This window comes from Bacillus rossius, chromosome 6 (assembly GCF_032445375.1).
Source record: "Bacillus rossius redtenbacheri isolate Brsri chromosome 6, Brsri_v3, whole genome shotgun sequence".
NCBI lineage: Eukaryota > Metazoa > Arthropoda > Insecta > Phasmatodea > Bacillidae > Bacillus > Bacillus rossius.
In genome coordinates this window covers 4,935,461-4,958,126 of record NC_086334.1, presented here as the reverse complement: position 1 = coordinate 4,958,126, position 22,666 = coordinate 4,935,461, and the positions used below count along the sequence as shown (strand labels likewise).

The 22,666-nt window shown below is 45.0% G+C and overlaps 1 protein-coding gene across 2 annotated transcripts in view; it reads right to left on the bottom strand.

Annotated features, from left to right (window-relative positions):
• LOC134532544 (NADPH--cytochrome P450 reductase) overlaps nucleotides 1-22,666 on the bottom strand; it is a 99,584-nt gene that overhangs the window by 52,993 nt on the left and 23,925 nt on the right. The window contains exon 1 of one of the 2 annotated variants that reach the window (XM_063369043.1): nucleotides 17,785-18,019. The exons of the other annotated variant lie outside the window; for it this stretch is intronic. The gene's annotated coding sequence lies outside the window, so the exon portion shown is untranslated. Of the gene's footprint in view, nucleotides 1-17,784; nucleotides 18,020-22,666 lie in introns of those variants that run through there. 2 annotated transcript variants of the gene reach the window in all.

Below are 22,666 nucleotides of genomic sequence, written 5' to 3'. Positions count from 1 at the left end.
ACTAAGTCCGCGACATATTTGTTAGACATTGAGTTTTTCAGGTCTTCGTTTGACATCATATTCGCCTACTCGACGATTACAAACATAAACAAACAAAATCTCAAGTTCCACGTTGAATGAAATTAAAATCTTTTGTATAGTTTTTTTTTTTTCACAATAAATGACACAGTCGTTCGTATATATCTCGTTATCATTTCATAAATATCATTATTTAAAATAACCAATCAAATTAATTTAAAGAAATAGCTTTCTAATACTGAGTGGATTTGTATGCGAAAGGAATGCATACTTTTCTACTCTGCATTCAGGGCAGAATGCAACCCTATGAGATCGTTTGCAAAGCCCTACTTCAATCATAGAATTCGTGTAAAACAAAAGTATTACATTTGCAAAAAAAAGAATATATTTTTTTTTATCTTCTTCTGCAGCAGTGTTTAATAACAGAAAATGATAAATCTCGGCGATTCTTAATAAATTCAGTGGTGTGTTGTGCTTCGGAAAAAATGGAGTAACCACATCAGTAATTCAAGGTAACCTTATTATTATTATTGTTATGCTAGTAGTTGCAAAGTGTTCATGTGCTTCTTAGATGCTTTGTAGAACAGTGCTCACCCATGTTTACACAGCTAGGCCATACTTCTCTCACACAAGTTAGTCGACAACACATAAGCTTGACATTTCTTTTTGCTAGTTAGTATGATAGTACTTACAGATAGGCGCATCTCATTACATAGATTCAGATATTACTGTTAGTGAACTTATACTCACACGAAGAATAATGCAGACCAACTGACAAACAATATTATACACATAATACACTATTAAATTCGAAGATTCATTACATCTGTGTGGGTGGCATTTCACTTCACCTCACTACAGGCAATAATAAGCGGGAATTGCACTTCCGCATCGACGCGACGATAATGTACCAAGCGGGTATCACACTTCCGCTACACATTAGGTACCTGTCAGTGGTTGCAATACGCCTCACATGGCGTATCAAATTACACAGTAACCATTTAATACCTTTCACATTTATACTGGTCTGGTCCTGGCTCTGACCTAGACATTCCGATTGCGCTCAGCTGTTATGCTACCTATACTCGTACTATACAGGTGTCTCACTAGCTTGTGTCGAACTTGTTCACTGGGACACAGGTTTCTTGTAGGCTCTCAACTGCGAAATATTATACCGGCCTACTGGTCGGCCTGTAGATGGGTCTTTCAGAGCATAACAGTTCTCTTGAACTATGTCAGTTATGACATATGGTCCGTCGAAAAGCAAAAATAATTTCCTGGTGACATTCTCCCATGCCTTGCTGACAGGAGATGTTTTCTTGAGCACAAGGTCGCCGATATTAAATTTAGATAATTTGGATGCTGGTTTCCTTCTTCTTCGTACATCAGCTTCTGCTGTGAGCTTCATTCTTACGAATGCTTCCACTTCTTCTCCGGTGGGTAGTCTTGTCCTTTCGGGCTCCTTGTCACAATGGGGTATAAATTCAGGGTTGATCGTACAGAGATCCTTAATAGTTTAACGTGCCAGTGTTGGCACGTCCACCTGGAGCTGGTGATCTGGCTCCTTCTTGACGATTCCACTGTCGGTTCCCTGCTGCTTCAGACACAGCAGCTTTGAATTCTGCTGCCACCTGATTTGCTGGTCCCTGGTTGTAGTACGTCGTCTGCTGAGATGTAGACGGTGCAGCAAATGGTGGTGGGAATGTTGTCATCTGTGTGTTCCGGTTGTATGAGAGGTGGCTGTTCTGGGCATGGCCGCCACTTGTCTCGTGAGTCCTGGGGGCATAGTGATATGGCGGGCGGTAGTCCTCAGGTTTGCCGTTGTAGCGGGGCTCGTCGGTACGGCGGTACTTCTTGCAGTACTCCAGCTCGTCTTCTGACGATGCTCTCCGGCGGCGGTCTGCTGACTCCCTGGGTGGCCGTGACTCTGGCGAGAATGATCTTCGCTTGTTGTGTCGGTAGTCCCCCTGCCTCCGGCGGTGGTTTGCTTCGTCATCGCTGTGGTAATTCCTGGAGTTGGACCACCACGTCTTTCTCTTGTAATAGGGGGTCTTCCTGTAGCCTGTCTGGTATTGATCGTTCCGGCTAGGTCCTCCTCCTCTTGGCTGCCAGTTCATTGTGTTTACCGCTGCCTGTCTGAGCTCCTTGGGTTTTCCCTCGCGATTCTGCCAGTAGTTGTGGACTGGCTGTTGTCGGTGGGGCTGTGATACCCTCTCACTCTCCTCCTTGGTATTGGGTGCTCTGTCCATTTTCTCAAGTTTATCATAATTGAGAAGGCGCTCGCGGAACTCTGTCACATCACGGTACGGCAGGCCTGACAACTGCTTCTGATACTTGAGTGGAAGCTGCGTGAGGATGGCCGCGATGAATTCATCATCCGTCATGGGCTGATCCAAGTAGCGTGTCTTCTCAAACATTGCTGATAGATGCGCTTCCAAGGACGCGCACTTCCTTGGGTCATACTTCTCCGTGTGAAGCTGTGCACGGAGGTGACTCTGTATTCGGATGTTCCAATACTGGTTGTGGAACAGGGACTGGAACTGGGCGTAACTATGCGTTGATGCACTCAGCATCTCCCACCAGTAAAATGCCGGTCCTTTCAGGGCGCTGTTGAGACACTTCAGTATCTCTGTATCTCTCAAATGAAAGGTTGAGGTGTATTCCTCAAATCTTTTCAGAAAACGGATGGGGTTCTCTGTAGCTCTGCCAGCAAACGTGGGCATAGCTTCTGCCCAATGCTTAGCTGGATGGTGCATGAGCGTGGCCGCATCAATGTTGGATGGGCTCAATACAGGGGTTTCTCTGGGCAGATCCATTTGAACGGTAGGATGATTGTGGATGGGTAGCAGTGGAATTGTGTACATCTCACTGGGGTACGGTTGCCTGTCTACTGGGGCAGTCGGTACAGTTGACACAGGGGCTGTGTGTGACGGTACATGAGCTTGGCGGTCAGCTGACTCACTCCTGGGACTGGGGTGTACACTAAGGTGCTCGATTCTATCTCGTAGTGTGGCAGTAGCCACCTCCATGTCCTCCAGTCTATGTTCGAGATGCTGGAGATGTCCTCGCACCTCCTCCCTAGCACTAGCTTGTCCCTGGTGTTCATTTGAGATCATGTTTCGTATGGATGTTACATGAGTCTCCAGACTGTCCACACGACTACTGTTCTGTGATACCTGCTCAGATATCTGCTGGACCTGTTCGTGTTGCTGGGCCAGCCTAACCTCAATGCTGTGTTCCAGGCTCTTTAATCCTGAGTTGGTCTGATCCCTCAGCGCTCCCAACTCAGTCGTAAGCCTCCCCATTTGAGTATTGTTCTGTTCTAATTTTGCATTTAGGGATGCATTATGCTGCTCCATTTGAGTATTGTTCTGTTCTAATTTCGCATTTAGTTGAGTATTACTCTGCCGTAATAATTGCATGAGTGCTTCCAGTGTCACAGGTGATGTAGAAGTATTATCTGGCAATGGTGTGATGTTAGGGACAGTGGCCTCCCTTTCCTCCTGCTCCCCTGTTGCTGGTGACGTGGGCCGCCCTAACCTCTCAGCCACGGTGGTAGAGTGATCACTAGGCCCCTCCACACAAGTGTTCCCTGGTGAACCCCCTGCTGATGATGTCGCCGTGTCACTTCCTGAATTCCCTGTGTTATCGCAGTCTTCACACATACTGTCATGCCTACTCCTGAGCGAGTATGTGGGGTGGTTGTGTGCCATGTTATTATAATGGATTAGATACACAATGCAGGATCAAATGACAACTTGAATTAAGGTGCGACAACTCAGTGTCAACACACTCGGGCCCCACGTTTATGTGCGCCACTTTCTATACTATACTGCTGCTAAACTTCTTCGGTGTGTTCTTACTGCTGGTGCCAGTACCATTAATAGTACTCGTTTATTTATATATAGACCCTTTTGTTGTGTGTGTGTTGTCGGGACGATATACACTGGCTGTCATCTATTTTTCAAAATATATATATAGACATATATATATGTGTCAATGGTACTGTTATGCTCTTGTACTCTGACCCTTAGAAACATGCAAAAAAAAAATGTTATTTATCATAAAACACACACTCTTGGACACAGGTAGCTAGGTAACATATATCAACACATAGGGATAGAATTCAGGTTTTTATTAATAATAAAAATTGCTATTCATCAGGGACAACTAACATATGTGTAGAGATAAAAATCAATATTAATATAATTAGATAAAAAAAATCACAGAAAAACAATCCTAACGATACTGAACATGACTCGTGGATATGCGCTTATGTAAATTAAAACATCAGGAAAATACGTAGCACACATGAATCGTTCAGAAAAGTTCGTTAGTGTATGTTCAGAAAATAAATCAAATGATGTTTTTACGGACGCATTCTTACATACCAGAAAATGTTTGAAATCATAGCACAATTAATAATTAGTATGATTACTGTTTATGTTTATATTTGGGTTCGTATTTGCCTTGGCTTAACTCAGTTTATATGGTAGAGACACGAAACTTGTACTCCCATTTCACCTCTGGGTATCACAAAATAAAATAATAATTTAAATCTTGGAACTAATAATTCATGACGTAGTTCAGGATAATTGACACCTTTTACGTGAAAACTAATCAGTTTGTAGTCAAATCGGAGTTATTTACGACGAAATTACATACAGCTGGGTATGTCTATGGGCGATACAAAATGCAAGATCTTTACTTACAGATTTTCACTCCTAATAACATATCCGTCAGAATATGCCCTTATAATCTTACACATTATTTATTTATACGTCGTTTAAGCTCATCCTGAGTGTCGGATGGCATAATCTAGCTAGCTATATTTCAAATTTAAAATAGGCCTCGCGCCTTTGCGTCGGCATCAGACGCCTTCATACAACCAACCTCTTAATTAATACGTTCTAGACGCCTCACATCTAAAACACGGCCTCTCATTGGCCGAAACCAAAATCGGTTAGCGTAATTTACAATATAAATACCGTAAATAACACTTATTAATACAATTGAAAACACAAAAATGCGGTAAATTTAAAACGAAAATTTCCAACAATGAAAATTTCTTTAAGTAATACCCCGAATAAAATCCTCGTTAATTCGTTAAGTTCATTAGTCCTTAGAGGGGTATACTCAATTGGCTGTCCATATAAGTCCATTTCAGGTCATAGAGCATAGCTCTCGTAGATATACATAATTAATAAAAATATATTTAAATAACTTTTGCGGGCGAACAATATACAAATTAAATAATAAAATTTCATAATAATAATAATAACAATCAAAATAATAAGACTTTATAAATAATAGTATCATTAAAATAAGTCATAACTTTCTGTGCATTATGAAAATAGTAACAGCACAACGGGAAATACTGAACCCACACCAACCACGGGAAATACTGAACCCACACCAACCACGGGAATTACTGAACCCACACCAACCACGGGAATTACTGAACCCACACCAACCACGGGAAATACTGAACCCACACCAACCACGGGAAATACTGAACCCACACCAACCACGGGAAATACTGAACCCACACCAACCACGGGAATTACTGAACCCACACCAACCACGGGAATTACTGAACCCACACCAACCACGGGAAATACTGAACCCACACCAACCACGTTAAATACTGAACCCACACCAACCACGGGAAATACTGAACCCACACCAACCACGGGAAATACTGAACCCACACCAACCACGGGAAATACTGAACCCACACCAACCACGGGAATTACTGAACCCACACCAACCACGGGAAATACTGAACCCACACCAACCACGGGAAATACTGAACCCACACCAACCACGGGAAATACTGAACCCACACCAACCACGGGAAATACTGAACCCACACCAACCACGGGAAATACTGAACCCACACCAACCACGGGAAATACTGAACCCACACCAACCACGGGAAATACTGAACCCACACCAACCACGGGAATTACTGAACCCACACCAACCACGGGAAATACTGAACCCATACCAACCAGGGGAATTACTGAAGCCCACCAACCAGGGGAAACACACAGTGTGTGGCAGCAATTGCGTGCCGGCGGCGACCGAGCGTCCTTGGCGCACACACCCCAGGGACATGGCCGTGGACGGGAGTGACTGTCCGCTGCACGGGCGAAGTAACTCCCGAACCAAGGCCGGGAAGTGACGAAGCTTCACGAAGAGTTTCCCGCCGGCGGGGCTCGAAAAAATATTGTTTCTATACTGTAATTATTCATAATGCTCATTACTTGCACCTACTGCTTGAAAGTTAAGAAAAAAAAGGGGGCACAAGAAGGCCTCGATGGTCAAAAACACACACACACATTTAACAAGGCATTAGAAAACTTCTAACATGGCGTGTGTGGGTGTAAAAACCAACATTGAAATGGCAGGGCAGTTTTTGGGCAGCAGATCCTTGCAGAGCGAGTCGTTTTTTTTGTTTAGGTGGCAACTGTGCTTTTGGTAGAGGAAAACGATTTACGTCTTGAGTCGCACCCCTTCTTCCACTAAAGTACTGATAACTTAAAAAAAGAAGTTAAAAAGCTAAAGTAAAAAATATATTTTCCTCTTCGTAAAAAAAAACGGAAGTTTGTTATTTACTTGGCCATTCCAGCGAAGAGGTGACAAACGTATCGATGATCGCGGAGGTGCGGGGCGACACGCAGACATTGCGACACGGGCGAGACACGGGCTCGTATTCCGCGGTCGCGCGGGGAAAGCTGTCGTGGGAGAAAGTGACAAGCACACGGCGACTTCCGGCGCATCATCACCGACCCCCGAGGGGGGGGAGGGGGGGGGGGGGGGGGTCCGCGGCCCGCGGCCCGCGCGCTCTCCGTGGTGACACGGGCGGGGACGTCGAGGGAGCTGAATTGTTGCCCCTGGGATGGGCAGCCCTTCAGGATTTTTCTGACAGTGGTTAGTTTAGTTTAGGTTAGGTTAGGTCACTTTACAAACTAACCACTGTCAAAAAAATCCTTAAGGGCTGCCCATCCAAGGGGTAACAATTCAGACAACCTTTCAAAAACACCACTGTTAAAGATATCCTGAAGGGCTGCCCTTCCAAGGGGCAGCATTTCAGTCGGCCCGGGACGTCGAGGCAGGGTGCACACGAGGACCTCGCCCCAGGAACCAGTTCGCAGGACACCCACAGTGAGAGGCTCATCTGACCGGCAAACACCCACCCGAAATACGTCACGGCGGCCAGGGTCACGTGGTGACCGACAGTTCAAAGCTCCCGACCCCAGCATGGCTGGACATTCCATCTTCCGGGCCATCCCTCCTCGTCCTGTACTGAACCTGCCTGATGCTCCCACTATCTAACCCCGCATGGATGAGCCCGGGGTTTATTCCCGTGTCTATGCAGGGAAGCCTTATTTTCACAGACGAGGGAGCCAAACGCCCGATCGTGCATCTTCGGGTTTTTTTTTTGTTCATTGTAAATGAATATGGCGGTGTTGATAAAAGGAAAGACCATAAACATGGCAACGGTATTTATTTGCACGCCGCCATATTTTTCGTTTGCCGTGTGTCTGTGAATGTTAATTTTTGACAACTCATGATAACTAATGGTCAATTAGGTTAGGTTAGCCACATTATAAATACTTTAAAATATTGTGGACGGTTGATTTGATTAGGATAGCTACATTAAAGATACTGTGAAATCATGTTAACGGTTTCCTAGCGCTGTATAGCTACATATTGAAAAGTTATTTGCTAAGCAACCATAAAATGATTTTACAGTATTTTTAATGTAGCTATACTAACCTAATATAACCAACCATCCACAATGTTTTAAAGTATTTATAATGAAGCTAACCTAACCTAATCGACCGCAAAATTTAATGCCACACCGGTTTATACAATGAGATAGAACGGCGTATGACGTATGAGTAAGCTACATCCAAAATAAATACACCTGTTGTGGTAGGTACGGAAAAAAAAGCTAGCATGAACTTCGGGGAACTTTGGGTGTGGCTCTCTCGTCTGTGAAATGAAGGCTTCCCAACACAACTAGCCATAGTCTAGACGTATGATAAGCAGGGGCGCAACAATTAAATTTCAAAAAGGGGGCAATATACGTTTTTATAAAGAATCGTCGATCCCCCCTTATTGAAGCGGGGGTCCGGGGGTCCTCCCCCGGGAAAATTTGTATTTCAAGGTGGAAAATGGTGCTATTTAAGCAGTTTTATTATCTAAAAATTGATTACACAGCACTTTCTTTGCCCCCGTTTGCCACCACTTCAAGGTTTCAGAGGGGGGGGGGGGGGCAAAATACCCTTGCCCCACCCTGTTGTTGCGCCCCTGATGATAAGGGGAGTTACGTCACGGCATCAATTGCTGCCATGGTTGGCCAATCCCCAAACAAAGCACGTGATACATGGCTACCCTTTCTGCGTGGCTGAAACACAGCATGATTAGGCGTATAGGCTTCGGCCTGAGGCGAACTTAAGACTTCCAAAACCCAGACCCTTCCCAAACAAATACACTTAGTTTTAGTTAGGTTAGGGAAAAAAAATATTGGCTGCATGGATCTTTGTATCACCGAGATTAAAAGCAGAAAGTAGATAACTAGTACATTAAAATAATTTGCTACTGTTTCAAACTGCTAATTTACATTTAATAATATATGCGAATATATATCATAATATATAATAATGTATATAATAATATATGCAAATATATATAATATATGCAAAGATGCACACTTGTCATGTTTACATCAGACGATTTAGACAATTCTATTGGCAAATTGTAAATCGATGATGGGGCCATGTGTAGAAGAGAATCAGTCTATGTTAAATAATGTTGGAACCAAATAACCAATTCGTAACTACTTTCGTAAAACTGAAATTTTTAAAGCTACGTTAGACAACCGAACACAGCAAACAGAAATACCGAAATGCTTAATCGATCGCATCAATGAATTTCGATCACTTGACCATTTGGACACCACTATCGCCCTGTATTGCCTTCCGCTTCTGTCGAATCTCTGTCAGCCTCTCGTTTTCCTCCTCCCTTCGAATGTTACACCAATTGCCCCCCCCCCCCCCCCCCCGAAAAGGGTCGATAATGGCCCGTCTACAATAGCAATGTCCCAAACTATGTCCGAAGGACACTCGTCGCTGATTGGTCCACGTGACCCTCTGACGTCATGCGTCAAGAGGGCGAAGGTCCGAAGACATTCGCCAATTCGAACTTTTTGTCCCAACCTGTGTACTTCAGATACAGAAAAAGAACACTCACCATATTTGAATTTCCGGTTCCCGTTTGAAAACGTGGTGTTTGTTTTTGTTATTGAAGAACATGGAAGGTGTTGTATGTCACTTATAACTTACATAACTTCAATCTCAAACTACAAAGCATCAAAACAATAAACAAAAACATTTGGTTTGGCACATTTACTACGCTCTGGAGACAACTTTAGAAATCAATACATCGGACATCGCAATTCTGAACAGGGAAGTTTTCGGTGAGACAATGTGACGTCACTCACATTCGGATAAGGACATGGACCACGCACAGGTTCGGACTATTGTAGACGGGCTCTAAGTCAGCCATCATGCGAGACGTGGTAGCCCGTGTCTGAATCAAAAGAGATGCGTAAATTAAAACATGTTTTCTTTTCTTGTCACTAAGAACGACGTCGTGTGAGGCACCTATCAGCCGCTGATTACGCTTATCAAACTAATGAATGTTGGGAGAGGCTGCGCGTGTCGGGAGAGGCTGCGCGTGTCGGGAGAGGCTGCTCGTGTCGGGAGAGGCTGCTCGTGTCGGGAGAGGCTGCGCGTGTCGGGAGAGGGCTGCGCGTGTCGGGAGAGGCTGCTCGTGTCGGGAGAGGCTGCTCGTGTCGGGAAAGGCTGCGCGTGTCGGGAGAGGGCTGCGCGTGTCGGGAGAGGGCTGCGCGTGGCGGGAGAGGGCTGCGCGTGTCGGGAGAGGCTGCGCGTGTCGGGAGAGGCTGCGCGTGTCGGGAGAGGCTGCTCGTGTCGGGAGAGGGGCCTCTCGTGTCGGGAGAGGGGCCTCTCGTGTCGGGAGAGGCTGCTCGTGTCGGGAGAGGCTGCTCGTGTCGGGAGAGGGGCCTCTCGTACCGGGAGAGGCTGCTCGTGTCGGGAGAGGCTGCTCGTGTCGGGAGAGGCTGCTCGTGTCGGGAGAGGCTGCTCGTGTCGGGAGAGGCTGCGCGTGTCGGGAGAGGGCTGCGCGTGTCGGGAGAGGGCTGCGCGTGGCGGGAGAGGGCTGCGCGTGTCGGGAGAGGCTGCGCGTGTCGGGAGAGGCTGCTCGTGTCGGGAGAGGGGCCTCTCGTGTCGGGAGAGGGGCCTCTCGTGTCGGGAGAGGCTGCTCGTGTCGGGAGAGGCTGCTCGTGTCGGGAGAGGATGCTCGTGTCGGGAGAGGCTGCTCGTGTCGGGAGAGGATGCTCGTGTCGGGAGAGGCTGCTCGTGTCGGGAGAGGATGCTCGTGTCGGGAGAGGCTGCTCGTGTCGGGAGAGGCTGCTTGTGTCGGGAGAGGCTGCTCGTGTCGGGAGAGGATGCTCGTGTCGGGAGAGGGGCCTCTCGTGTCGGGAGAGGATGCTCGTGTCGGGAGAGGCTGCTCGTGTCGGGAGAGGATGCTCGTGTCGGGAGAGGCTGCTCGTGTCGGGAGAGGATGCTCGTGTCGGGAGAGGCTGCTCGTGTCGGGAGAGGATGCTCGTGTCGGGAGAGGCTGCTCGTGTCGGGAGAGGCTGCGCGTGTCGGGAGAGGCTGCTCGTGTCGGGAGAGGCTGCGCGTGTCGGGAGAGGCTGCTCGTGTCGGGAGAGGCTGCGCGTGTCGGGAGAGGCTGCTCGTGTCGGGAGAGGATGCTCGTGTCGGGAGAGGGGCCTCTCGTGTCGGGAGAGGCTGCTCGTGTCGGGAGAGGATGCTCGTGTCGGGAGAGGATGCTCGTGTCGGGAGAGGCTGCTCGTGTCGGGAGAGGCTGCGCGTGTCGGGAGAGGCTGCTCGTGTCGGGAGAGGCTGCTCGTGTCGGGAGAGGCTGCTCGTGTCGGGAGAGGCTGCTCGTGTCGGGAGAGGCTGCTCGTGTCGGGAGAGGCTGCGCGTGTCGGGAGAGGCTGCGCGTGTCGGGAGAGGCTGCGCGTGTCGGGAGAGGCTGCGCGTGTCGGGAGAGGCTGCTCGTGTCGGGAGAGGCTGCTCGTGTCGGGAGAGGCTGCTCGTGTCGGGAGAGGCTGCGCGTGTCGGGAGAGGCTGCTCGTGTCGGGAGAGGCTGCTCGTGTCGGGAGAGGCTGCTCGTGTCGGGAGAGGCTGCGCGTGTCGGGAGAGGCTGCGCGTGTCGGGAGAGGCTGCTCGTGTCGGGAGAGGCTGCTCGTGTCGGGAGAGGCTGCTCGTGTCGGGAGAGGCTGCGCGTGTCGGGAGAGGCTGCGCGTGTCGGGAGAGGCTGCTCGTGTCGGGAGAGGCTGCTCGTGTCGGGAGAGGCTGCTCGTGTCGGGAGAGGCTGCTCGTGTCGGGAGAGGCTGCTCGTGTCGGGAGAGGCTGCTCGTGTCGGGAGAGGCTGCTCGTGTCGGGAGAGGCTGCTCGTGTCGGGAGAGGCTGCTCGTGTCGGGAGAGGCTGCTCGTGTCGGGAGAGGCTGCTCGTGTCGGGAGAGGCTGCTCGTGTCGGGAGAGGCTGCTCGTGTCGGGAGAGGCTGCTCGTGTCGGGAGATGCTGCTCGTGTCGGGAGAGGCTGCTCGTGTCGGGAGAGGCTGCGCGTGTCGGGAGAGGCTGCGCGTGTCGGGAGAGGCTGCTCGTGTCGGGAGAGGCTGCGCGTGTCGGGAGAGGCTGCTCGTGTCGGGAGAGGCTGCTCGTGTCGGGAGAGGCTGCGCGTGTCGGGAGAGGCTGCGCGTGTTGGGAGTGGCCCCAGACCCTCGCGCCGCTGTGGTGAAGAGTCCGCCGCAGGCTGACTACATTCCGAGAAGCTGCCAAGTATCTCTGCCAGTCCGCTCATTCGTCCATCCACAGCGATGACGCACAAAAATGTTTCTCCAAGTTCAATATCAGAGTTGTTCAGGAAGTCCACCGTGGTTTCCTAGCACCAACGAGCGCAGATCTTCCGCTCTATCGTGAACACACGTGACATCGATCTGCGACTTTTGGGGTTTCTAACACGCATTTGTTTCATTGCAACAGTAAGGTTGTGACATTTCAAATCTCAAACAAATCTGGTATCATGCTTTTTACATGTTTTTATTAGTATTAACATGATTAAAAATTAAAAGAAAAATAATTTGTATAGGCCTAAATCAGCGTATAAAATTGTGAACTCCCATTACATCATTTTTAAGAATCGAGGTGAGAAAACCGGTTCCGAATCTTGCAAGTTGTCACAATTTGCATTGAATTTTTTGGTAACATATATTTTTTTTAAAGACATAGCACAAAATTTATCACAATAACTGAAATCAACCACGACTGACTGAAACAAAATTACCCCCCCCCCCTTTTTCTAAACCACTTATAACTCAACGAATACATTATCGTTAAAAAATAATAATTCTTGACAAGACTGCTAACAATGGCCAGTGTTACAATGTGGCTCCCTAGAATTTTTATTGAAAGGTACTTCATATAATTTATTCCACCCCAAGATTGAATCGACACATTAATTAATCAATTGAGTTATAATTAGTAGATACCTGCAAAATTAGCGGGTTCAATGACCTCCAGGATGGACTCTACTACACTCTACACACTCGGGCAAATGCCACCTGTTCATTGGCTGCCGACTTGTGAGTCGTCTCGACTGAGTGTCTGTGATTCGACACTTCTATGAGTGAGGGTCTCTAATTGGCCCTCATTACTCCAGATTAACAGTGAACGAGTGGTAGAAGCAGCGCTAAGGTATAATTATTTGAATTATAGCATATCACGAAATGAATCTGCGAATTTTGCAGGTCTCAATTAGTTAATTTGATCTTGCCAAGGCTGACATGTTGCAATTACATAATTGGTGCAAAAATATAAGAAATAAAACAAAACAAAGGAGGGACGAGAATCTCGGGTGTTTATTCGCCAATCGTTCTTAAGGCGCCCGTATGGTCGGGCTACATGTGAGGCTCGCTGCTATTTTTAGCGTGGTATCGTCTCTACGCGCAAGGACAACTAAAGCACAACTGTGACATTTGAGCGGTGTCCGTAGCATTATATAGAGGAGAAATGAAGATACAGGTGTAATGAAAGTCCCTTAAGTGCTTTTAAATACATGTACCGGTCGGTTTACGCCTAAAAATTACTTTAAAAAATACGCCTTTTATCCATTTTTACTCTTCTAAAAATACTGTTTAAAAAACTTAATCCATAATCAAAAGTAATTTTCGGGACTGGACGAAAACTTAAATAATTTTTGTAAACAGACTCCACTCTGATATATTGTAGTTTTCAAATCGCGTGGTTTTCCTGAAGTTCCGCGCACCGCGTATGCGTGTGTGCGTGCGTGCGTGTGCGTGTGCGTGTGCGTGTGCGTGTGTGTGTGTGTGCGCCCTGGCAGACGGCGTCCTTGACCTAAATCCCCTTCAATTAAGAGGCCCGGCTACTCAGGAATGATTAAGTGCCACGCTCAGTGATGGTCATAGCGCGGTATCGCCACTTAAGCACACGACCTTGAATTGGCGTGCAGTTTTATCGTCGTGCGTACGACCACTATGAAATTTGAGCGGCAACCTAACAGATGGCGGAGAACTGAAGATAAACGTGTAACACAAGGTTTCATGTCTAGAATTAACTCTGAAAACACGCGTTTTTAGCCCTTTCCACTCTCCTAAAAGTGCAGTTTAAAAAAAATGATTAAAAAAAATTGTCTGTAAAGTCGGTTTACGGACGATAGTTTAACGTGAAAATGTCATAACAAAACATTGATGAAATGATTACATACTTTTATGAATAAAATTGAATCATTTTTATTTTAATACCTAATAAAATAATAAATACTCGAAATTATCCTAGTAATCAGATTTTTAAAATGCAAGAATAATCAACCTTTATTGCCGAAATTATTGTTGTAATAAGCAATGAAAACCACATTTACTTTTCACTCCACTTTATAACCAGTCGACGGAATAGTTCACGTGTAGATGTAAGTTGTGTGCTGCCGCTGTCTTTCTTCTCCTCGTACGCATAGGCCAATCGAGTGGAAGAGAGATAGATGCGGCGCAAGCGTACAATGAGCGTAACGGGACAATGTGCGTAACGGGACACTTTTTCGTGCGTGCAGCCGGCGTTCATCGATTTATTAGACGTTGTCACGTCAAAAACTAAATACGGTAACAGAACTACTCATCTGCCCTAAAAGCGTGTTCTCCAGTGCTTATCGTAAAACAGACGCACCTCGGATATCTTGATTGCCTGAAGTTCTGCTCGCCGCAGTGTGCGATCGGGGCAAGCGGGCTGTAATCAGCTGTTAAGTTTATTCAGCTCGTGGCGCGCGCGCTTGTGGTGACGTGACGTCAGTAGCCGGCTTCCTCTGTTACTTTCCCACGACACGACCTGTTCGGCTCGCTGCTCTGGCCTGGCCGCATCAAGGGCCGTTCACACAAACTGACGTGCGCGCGTAGGAAGTTAATAATTACTTGGCGTAATCAAAACTTTAACTAATTCTGCACATGAAAACAATTAACATAAATTTAAATAATGAAAAGGATTCCAGTGATATCATAAACACGGTTGGTAAGGATATAACCGAAGATGTACATCGAACATCGAAAGTAGTTACGAATTGGTTATTTGGTTCCAACATTATTTAACATAGACTGATTCTCTTCTACACATGGCCCCATCATCGATTTCCAATTTGCCAATAGAATTGTCTAAATCGTCTGATGTAAACATGACAAGTGTGCATCTTTGCATATAGTATATATATGCATATAGTATATATATGCATATATTATATATATATAGGAGACTCAAAACGTAGCCATTTCGTTGTTCCTAGACTTTACGAAAGCGTTTCACAGTTTGGAATCACGAATTACTCAGGTTGTCTAGTGCCAGCTGGCGTGGTTAAAGGACTATTTATCAGACCGGCAACAGCAAGTTCGTGTATGCTTAGGGTTACCAGACACTGATAATAAAAAAGGAGGACATTCATCTCGCAAAAAGAGGGCATTTCACTAAAAAGGAGGACAATATATTTTCTTAAAAAGCCATGAATTAATTACAATGGAGTACGATAATTTACAATGTTTTGGCATTTAATACAGTTTCAGTACCTATAAAGAATCAAACAAACTACGCATATACAGCATATTAAAAACACGTGCTTCTGCATGTGCTGCTACCTGTCAAGCTGTCATTGAACTACTTACTAGTGGGGTAACTCTGCGGACAGCGCATTAGTGCGCACCGCGCGCTTTACTCAGAGTGTAACTGCAGGAATTATCTCACTTTATAAAAAAGCCGGACATTTTGGAGCATTAAGGAAAATCCGCCCGGACGCAAAAAAATACATAAAAAGGAGGACATGTCCTCCTTTTGCCGGACGTCTGGTAACCCTATGTATGCTCCAATGCAGGAGAACTAGCGTCAAGTAAAAAAGCATACTATGCTGGAAGTGCCACAAGGCTCTATATTAGGGCCTCTTTTATTTTATATTCTTATATTAGGGATGCCACAATGCTTCAAAACTTCAAGCAAATGTCATCAGTATTTTGACGATACCGCGCCTGCTGATGAAATCTCGCATGCAGCGGTAACAATAAACGAAGCCGAAAGTTCGTTACACAATTGGCGCATTCAAAACTGTTAAAATTAAACGCTTCAAAACGTGTATACATGAACGCAGAAAAAATATTAATAAAATTATTAATCCTAAAGATATTAAGCTAAATAATTACCCCATATCCAACTGCCGAAATTGCAGAAATCTTGGTATAAAATTTCATAACCCGGAACAAACACATCTCTATTTGCTCTACAAAGGAGATATTACCGACTTCGGCACCTGTACAAATTAGAACACATTTGCACCCCCCCCCCCCCCCCAAATATTAAAATTAAAATTTGCGACTCACTTGTTACACTTTTTAAATACTGTGCAGGAGGATTATTTGTCAGCATTGACAAAACCTGGCAAGCCATCTGTGGAATGACATGCCAGACCCCCCTTCGGCAGAGCACACACGTCTATTAAGTACTGCTTCACAAGAAACAGCTGGAATCCTGGTGCATCAACAGACATCTGCGGTATAATGAATAGAAATAAACTCTTAAGTAGGGTTTTTTTTTACGAATGTGAACTGATTTATTTCATTTACGGAAGGACTTCACAACATTCCTCACCAGTACACGCTTCTCATCAAAAGCAAAGCAAAACAGGACTCTCGCTGTGCAAGTGTGTAGAGATGTGTAGCATTGTGCATGGTTTCAAAAGAATTCGCGGAAAATACATGTCTAAAAATACACACGACTCTAATCCTGTCCAAAACCTGAAAGAATACAGTTACACAGCTAACTCTATCCCCCGTCTTTCAACACCCCTTTCCCAGCGTCCCGATATTCCTTCCACTCGAACAACAACCTTATTAAAATGCGTGATATTTGAAAGCGAAAAAACTGGGCGTACTAACAATTAACACACTATAAAAAAATTTCAAACTGCCTTCTCTTATTTATTAGCTATGTCGAGAAAATTAAAGTATATTTAAATGTAAGGCGGAGAAGAAATGTTACTTGAAAAAATTAAAATTATAGCTTGTATCGTTGCATGCACTCACGGGCTACAATAAACTTAACAACCCACGCACGCCTTAATTTCTGCGGCATTCGAATCCCGGAGGTAAAGTGTAATTTAGATTACGTAACAAAGCTATTGCACGACAACTTGCCCCTCAAAGGACGCAGTAAAAAAAAAACTATCATGGATAATCATACCAGAGTCAAGAAAAAAACAGACGTAACCAAGTCTCTCCCTAATCCTGATGGCATGGTCCCGTATACTATTTGGTGTTCCTAGCGCGGCATTGCCTATAAGCCCAAGGCTCTCTGAACTGGCGCGCAGTCTTCTCGTCGTGCTTAGGGCAACCATGACATCTGAGCAGCAACCATAACAGTATATGACGGAGAAATGAAGATGAAGATGAAGATGTAATGCAGGGTCATTGGGTGCTTTCAAGAATTTCTACCGGGTGATTCATGTCTAAAAATTATTCTGAACGTGGCCCCCACATTCGATTACGGGCCCTGAACACAGGATAGGAGACGCCCCCGTCCCGCAATTTTACAGTCACGTGCTACATTATAACTGCATGATTATTTCTTACCTACAATATTTGTAGACTGTTATTTAACCTGAAAATACAGGGTATAATTATGATTACTATTTTAACAAGTCCAAACTAAGCTTTATTTATAAAATATTCAATATGTTTTCCTAGTTGGTAAAAAATTATAATAGTTAAACATTTAAAAATAAACGGGGCTGGGCCCTGGACCCAGGGGTCCACCCAGCCCCCCCCCCCCCCCCCTGTGGGGGCCATGGTTCTGAATACACGCGTTTGCACTCTTCTAAAAATACAGATTAAATACGAAATGCGGAAACGAGCTACTTATCCGCCCTCAAGTGTATTCTCAAATGTTTTTCGCAAACAAAAGACACCGATACGATATCTTGAAGTGGTTTCTTCTGAAGCTTTCCAAACCGTTATGCGCTTCCAGGCGGGCATTGTGCACCGACACGGACGTGAGCAGAAGAGATGGGTCTAACTCATCACCGCGAACATCGTAACGTGTGACGTGAAATGCGTGTCGCGCTCACCGTGCAGCTGGCTTGCAGTTAGGTCCTCCGCTGGGCCGGCTACAGCAGCACTCGACAACTCGACACCGGCACTCACGTTGCTGCTGACACCGCGACACTGGGAGAGAAAGAGCCGTGGCGCGCTCTCAGACAATCGGCCCCCCCCCCTTCCCCTTCCCCCCACCCATTCCGCGCCAAGGCCACAGTCGGGCCAAGGTGAGGATCAGCCGTCCGTCAGCTGAGCGACGTCCGGCCTGACGGGTTCCCAAGTCGACACGAGTGATAGCGCTAGTGCAGCTAGCAAGTTCTTTAGAAAATTCATAGAGAGCGTTGACACTTATAATTAAATATTAAAATGTTTTGTGGCGGTATTTAAGGTATGAATTAAATAATGAATACCAGTAGAAAAAAATTAATTGTGTTCAATTTTATTGCGTTCTTTTACGGTAATACGTTACCGCCCCCAATCGCTTTTATAATAACTGACGAAAATAAACTTGGCAGGTATAATAAAATCGATAATGTACATGGATATACCTTTCAGCGATTTGAAATAATTGTACCGGGCATCCTGGCAATAAAACAAGTCTTGAGGCGGTTGTTATTATTAATAATACTATAAGTACTATAATATCCTAAGGCCGGCCACACACGCTCCGGTTTTCCTCAGAGGTGAGCCTCAAGGTGCTCTGCCTCAAGGCAGACCTGAAATAAGGGGGGGGGGGGGGGGGGGGGGTTGCGTCCACACGATCGGGTCTCCTAGAGTTACCTTGAGGCCTATGTGTCAGTAGCATACCTGCAAATATGGCGTAAAAGGACGATGCTTTCGCTGTCGTTGGATTGCTTATAGCAACGGGGAAAATGAAGACACAGAAAGTGAAACAAAAAGTATGGCGCAAAGACTGGTAAAAAAAAGACAAAAATATTCAACCGTAAATTTGTTGAATGAGCTGATATTCGCGCCAAAAGATTGGCATAATTACTTTAGGATGGACTAAGATACGTACTTGAAACTCCTGTCGCTTGAGACACCAATAATTGGGAAATAGGACATCCAAAAGGAAATCAAACAGATTGAAATACCACAATGTCGGCTCATAAACTTCGTCGGCACCACTTCCACTTTTCTTAGAATTCTTCACTTTTTTCGCTTCTTTGCGGATGTTGCTTCTAAAATTATTAATTTTTTAGTTACTATATCTTTGTTGGCAGCAGGCTCTATTTCATTTTTTCCACTAATCGTCTGTATGCAGCGAACATGATATTCTTTCGCTTTACTTGCCATAAGCAAGGAGAATCCTTGTACAGATTTATAAATTCCTCCAATACTTCGCGTGTTTGAGAAGAAATGGTTACCACAGATAGTATTCGGACTAACCTCACTCGCGGATGTAGCGGGGGGGGGGGGGGGGGGGAGGCATTGACATGTCGCCTCAATGTCTGCCTGATCTTTGGTACACACGCACCGGAAACGTGTTGAGGAAGGGGGGCGTACCTTGAGGCGAACGAAGGTACCTATTTAAGATTTTCACTCCGGTCGCCTCTTTCCAGGAAACCTCAAGGTACAATAACATACACACACTCCGGTCTAACTTAAGGTTCTGTACCTTGAGGCAGACCTCTGAGGAAAACCGGAGCGTGTGTGGCAGGCCTAATCTGACGGTTAACCAATGGCTCCACTCGAGCTTTTTTTAAAAAAAAAAAAAAGTAGACAATCGATATTTCCAATACCTGGAGAGTCCAGACGCAGGGATAAACTGTATGGACGCTGGTTACGTCCTCGGGGTTGCACCGCCCGACCCCGGCATGGGGACGACGCGTCATGAAAGTCGTCTTTCGTTGAGGCGTCATCGCTATGAGCTAGAGACCGGAAAAATTCGCGGATTCATTTCGTGATAGGCTGAAATTCCAACATGTGTACAATTCTGTTGGTTCTGCTATTGGCTCGCAGTTTAACTGGAGCTCTCTGGGCCAATGAGAGACTAACGACCAAAGAAGCGTCGAATCACAAGCTGCCCAGTGGAGACGCCTCACAATTTAGTACCCAATGAACACGCGTGTTTACTTGAGAAATTCAGAGGATAATGGAGGCTATCCTAGAGGTCATTGAATCCGCGAATTTTTCCGGTCCCTAGCTATGACACGCCCGTCGTACTTATGACGTTCATCTAACCCCGTCATACAGCCGACGATGTGTATTAGAAAGTTTGAACCTAAAATAAAACTAACTAAATAAAAAAAATTGAAAAAACATTATAAAAAGCCTAGCGGTAAAAATAACACGCTAATAAATGACACAAATCAAATCATTATAACGTGTTTTGATAGAATACCAAGAGCTTGCGAAGTGGTCCAAGAAAAATGAAAAAAGAAAGGAGGGGGTTGGTCAAATATAACTTGTTGCGTCACGTCAAACTGCTGGCAACCATGGAACGTGATCCACGACTCCAATTACTCAATAAAGAAAGTAAAAATGTTTTGTTTGGCAACATAATGGCGCTAAAGTACCGTGTTGTACGTTCCCGACAGTTTTGCGTGATCGACAAGACGAGCTGAGCATGGATTTCAAAACATGTTCAGTTTGCAACGAACCTCACACCTTGCAGTGACTTGAAGTACATTCGATGGAATGAAGGGCAAATCGCTGACAAACGACGGGAAGATGTCTGGAAGTGGCAACTCAAGTGCGCCGCGAACAGACAGTGACTCGACCGCTCGCGGAGATGACGGAGCTTGCCCTTGGAGCCCTGTGGCCTATTTCATAAAACTACAAGTCTACAAGTTATTAGTTACAAGTTACAAGGGAATTTCTTACAAGTGTGAATCTGAAGTCTTTCACAAAGAAAGTTGCTTGACTTGTAGAAGTTGGTGCACTTGTAACACATACCTACAAGTTTACGAGTCAGCTGTTTATTGTTCGTGTTTTGATTATGTAACGAATTTGTAGGTTATATTTGCGAAGTGTATGCTGATAAAAATGATTTCGTTGACAGCATTTACAAATGTTTTGATACATCTGTGTACTGTTGCTTTGGAAATACCATGCATATCTCCAGCTGCATGGTACTGTCCGCCATTTCCCAACAAATGTAGAGAGACAAATATTTGTTCCCTTGCAGATAACGATTTATTTCTTCGTGTATGGTGATCCAATAGATGGCCTATATCTTGTACTAGCTCCTCCAGTTTAACAGGACTCTGTTCGGGACACAACTGCTTACACACCAGAGGTTGCTGAACACAGGGGTTCTCATGTTTTCATTGTCATTTTATGTGTGGCTTTAATTTTTAATTTTGATTTTGACGTGACAACTAATAAATCGATGAACGCCGGCTGCACGCACGAAAAAGTGTCCCGTTACGCACATTGTCCCGTTACGCATCTATCTCTCTTCCACTCGATTGGAACAACCATCGATTTGACTTTTTCGAGGCACATTAAACTTGAAACACTCCCATTCGTTTCCTACTTTTCCTATCATCGTCTCCTTTAACAGAATAACACAGATTGGAAGAAGTTAAATAGCAAACATGTATAAAAGTTATAGTAAAAATAATCTTTTCGTTAAAGTAATAAACATAATTGAATTAATGAGTGCAAATAAAAGTAAGTTTATCAATTAAATTGTAGATTTCATTTCACTCCTTCTTTGTATCCATACAAAATAGTGATAGTTCAATAAAAATTATTCAATTTTATTCATAAAAGTACGCAATCATTTCATCAATGTTTTGTTATGACGTTGTCACGTTAAACTATCGTCCGTAAACCGACTTTACAGACAACCAATTTTTTTTTACAATATTTAATATTGATTACTATGAGTGACGCGTTTTCGTGGAATACTGGACTTCACGCTTCACGTGACAGTGTGAGAAGGGATCGAAACAGCTATCACCCTCAAGCGAAGCAGGAACAAACAAGGTGTGCGTGCGCTGCAGTGCCAGGCGAACGTGTGTTCGCCATTGTTTGCAAATCCCCACTCGGGTGACGCGCGCCGCGAACGCCCGCGGAACAGCGTGATGCGAACTTTACTTATCGGACCGCGTGACGCAACAGCGTTTGTTCTTTTGTTTCTGGCAATACGCATGCATAGGCGTGCCCAGACATTTCCATTAGGGGGGGCCCTGCTAAATTTTTAAATCAGAAGCTGAATTTAGAATGTTAAATAGCCTAAATACATTCACTCATCGCCGTGTTTATATTTTTGTGCAGTATCAACGAGATATGTTTACTAGTTAATATTTATATCCGTATAATTTTAACGATCTTGAAAATATGTTTTTTTTTCATAGACAATGTTTAAAGGGTACTTACACATTTTTCTCCTTCAAATTTTCCAATAGCTTGGTCCAGATCTACCTTTGAAATGAACTTCTTTTTAGTGAATTCAAACACAGCAATTCAGACAACAGAACTTTAACAAACCTCTTAAAATATTTTTTTTGTTTGGCCATTTTAAGGGACCACGTGTTTTAAATAAACTAAGGCGGCTGTATTTCCAGAACGATAAAATGTTTAAAAATATTGTTAATTAGCACGCTGCAACACTGAAAAACAGTTTGAGTGTCAAAGTGCCAGAAATATACGAATATTAACAAACACATTAGAGAAAATGCCGATATGAGTGATTACATTAGGGGGGGCCATGGCCCACCTGGCCCCCCCTGTAGGCACGCCTATGTACGCATGTAATGCTGTGACATTAGGATGATAACGTTGGCACACACCACAGACGTAATCATAATTACATCTATGCTACCAAATCCGCCAAGTCGAAATATCGAACAGTTTATCGTGGTTTAGTTTGTTAAGAAAGTATCGTATGTTGAAGCTATAAAAAAATGGTTTTAACGGTGTTCCGTATGACTGTATATGTATAGGTGTCCCACCCAAACAGTA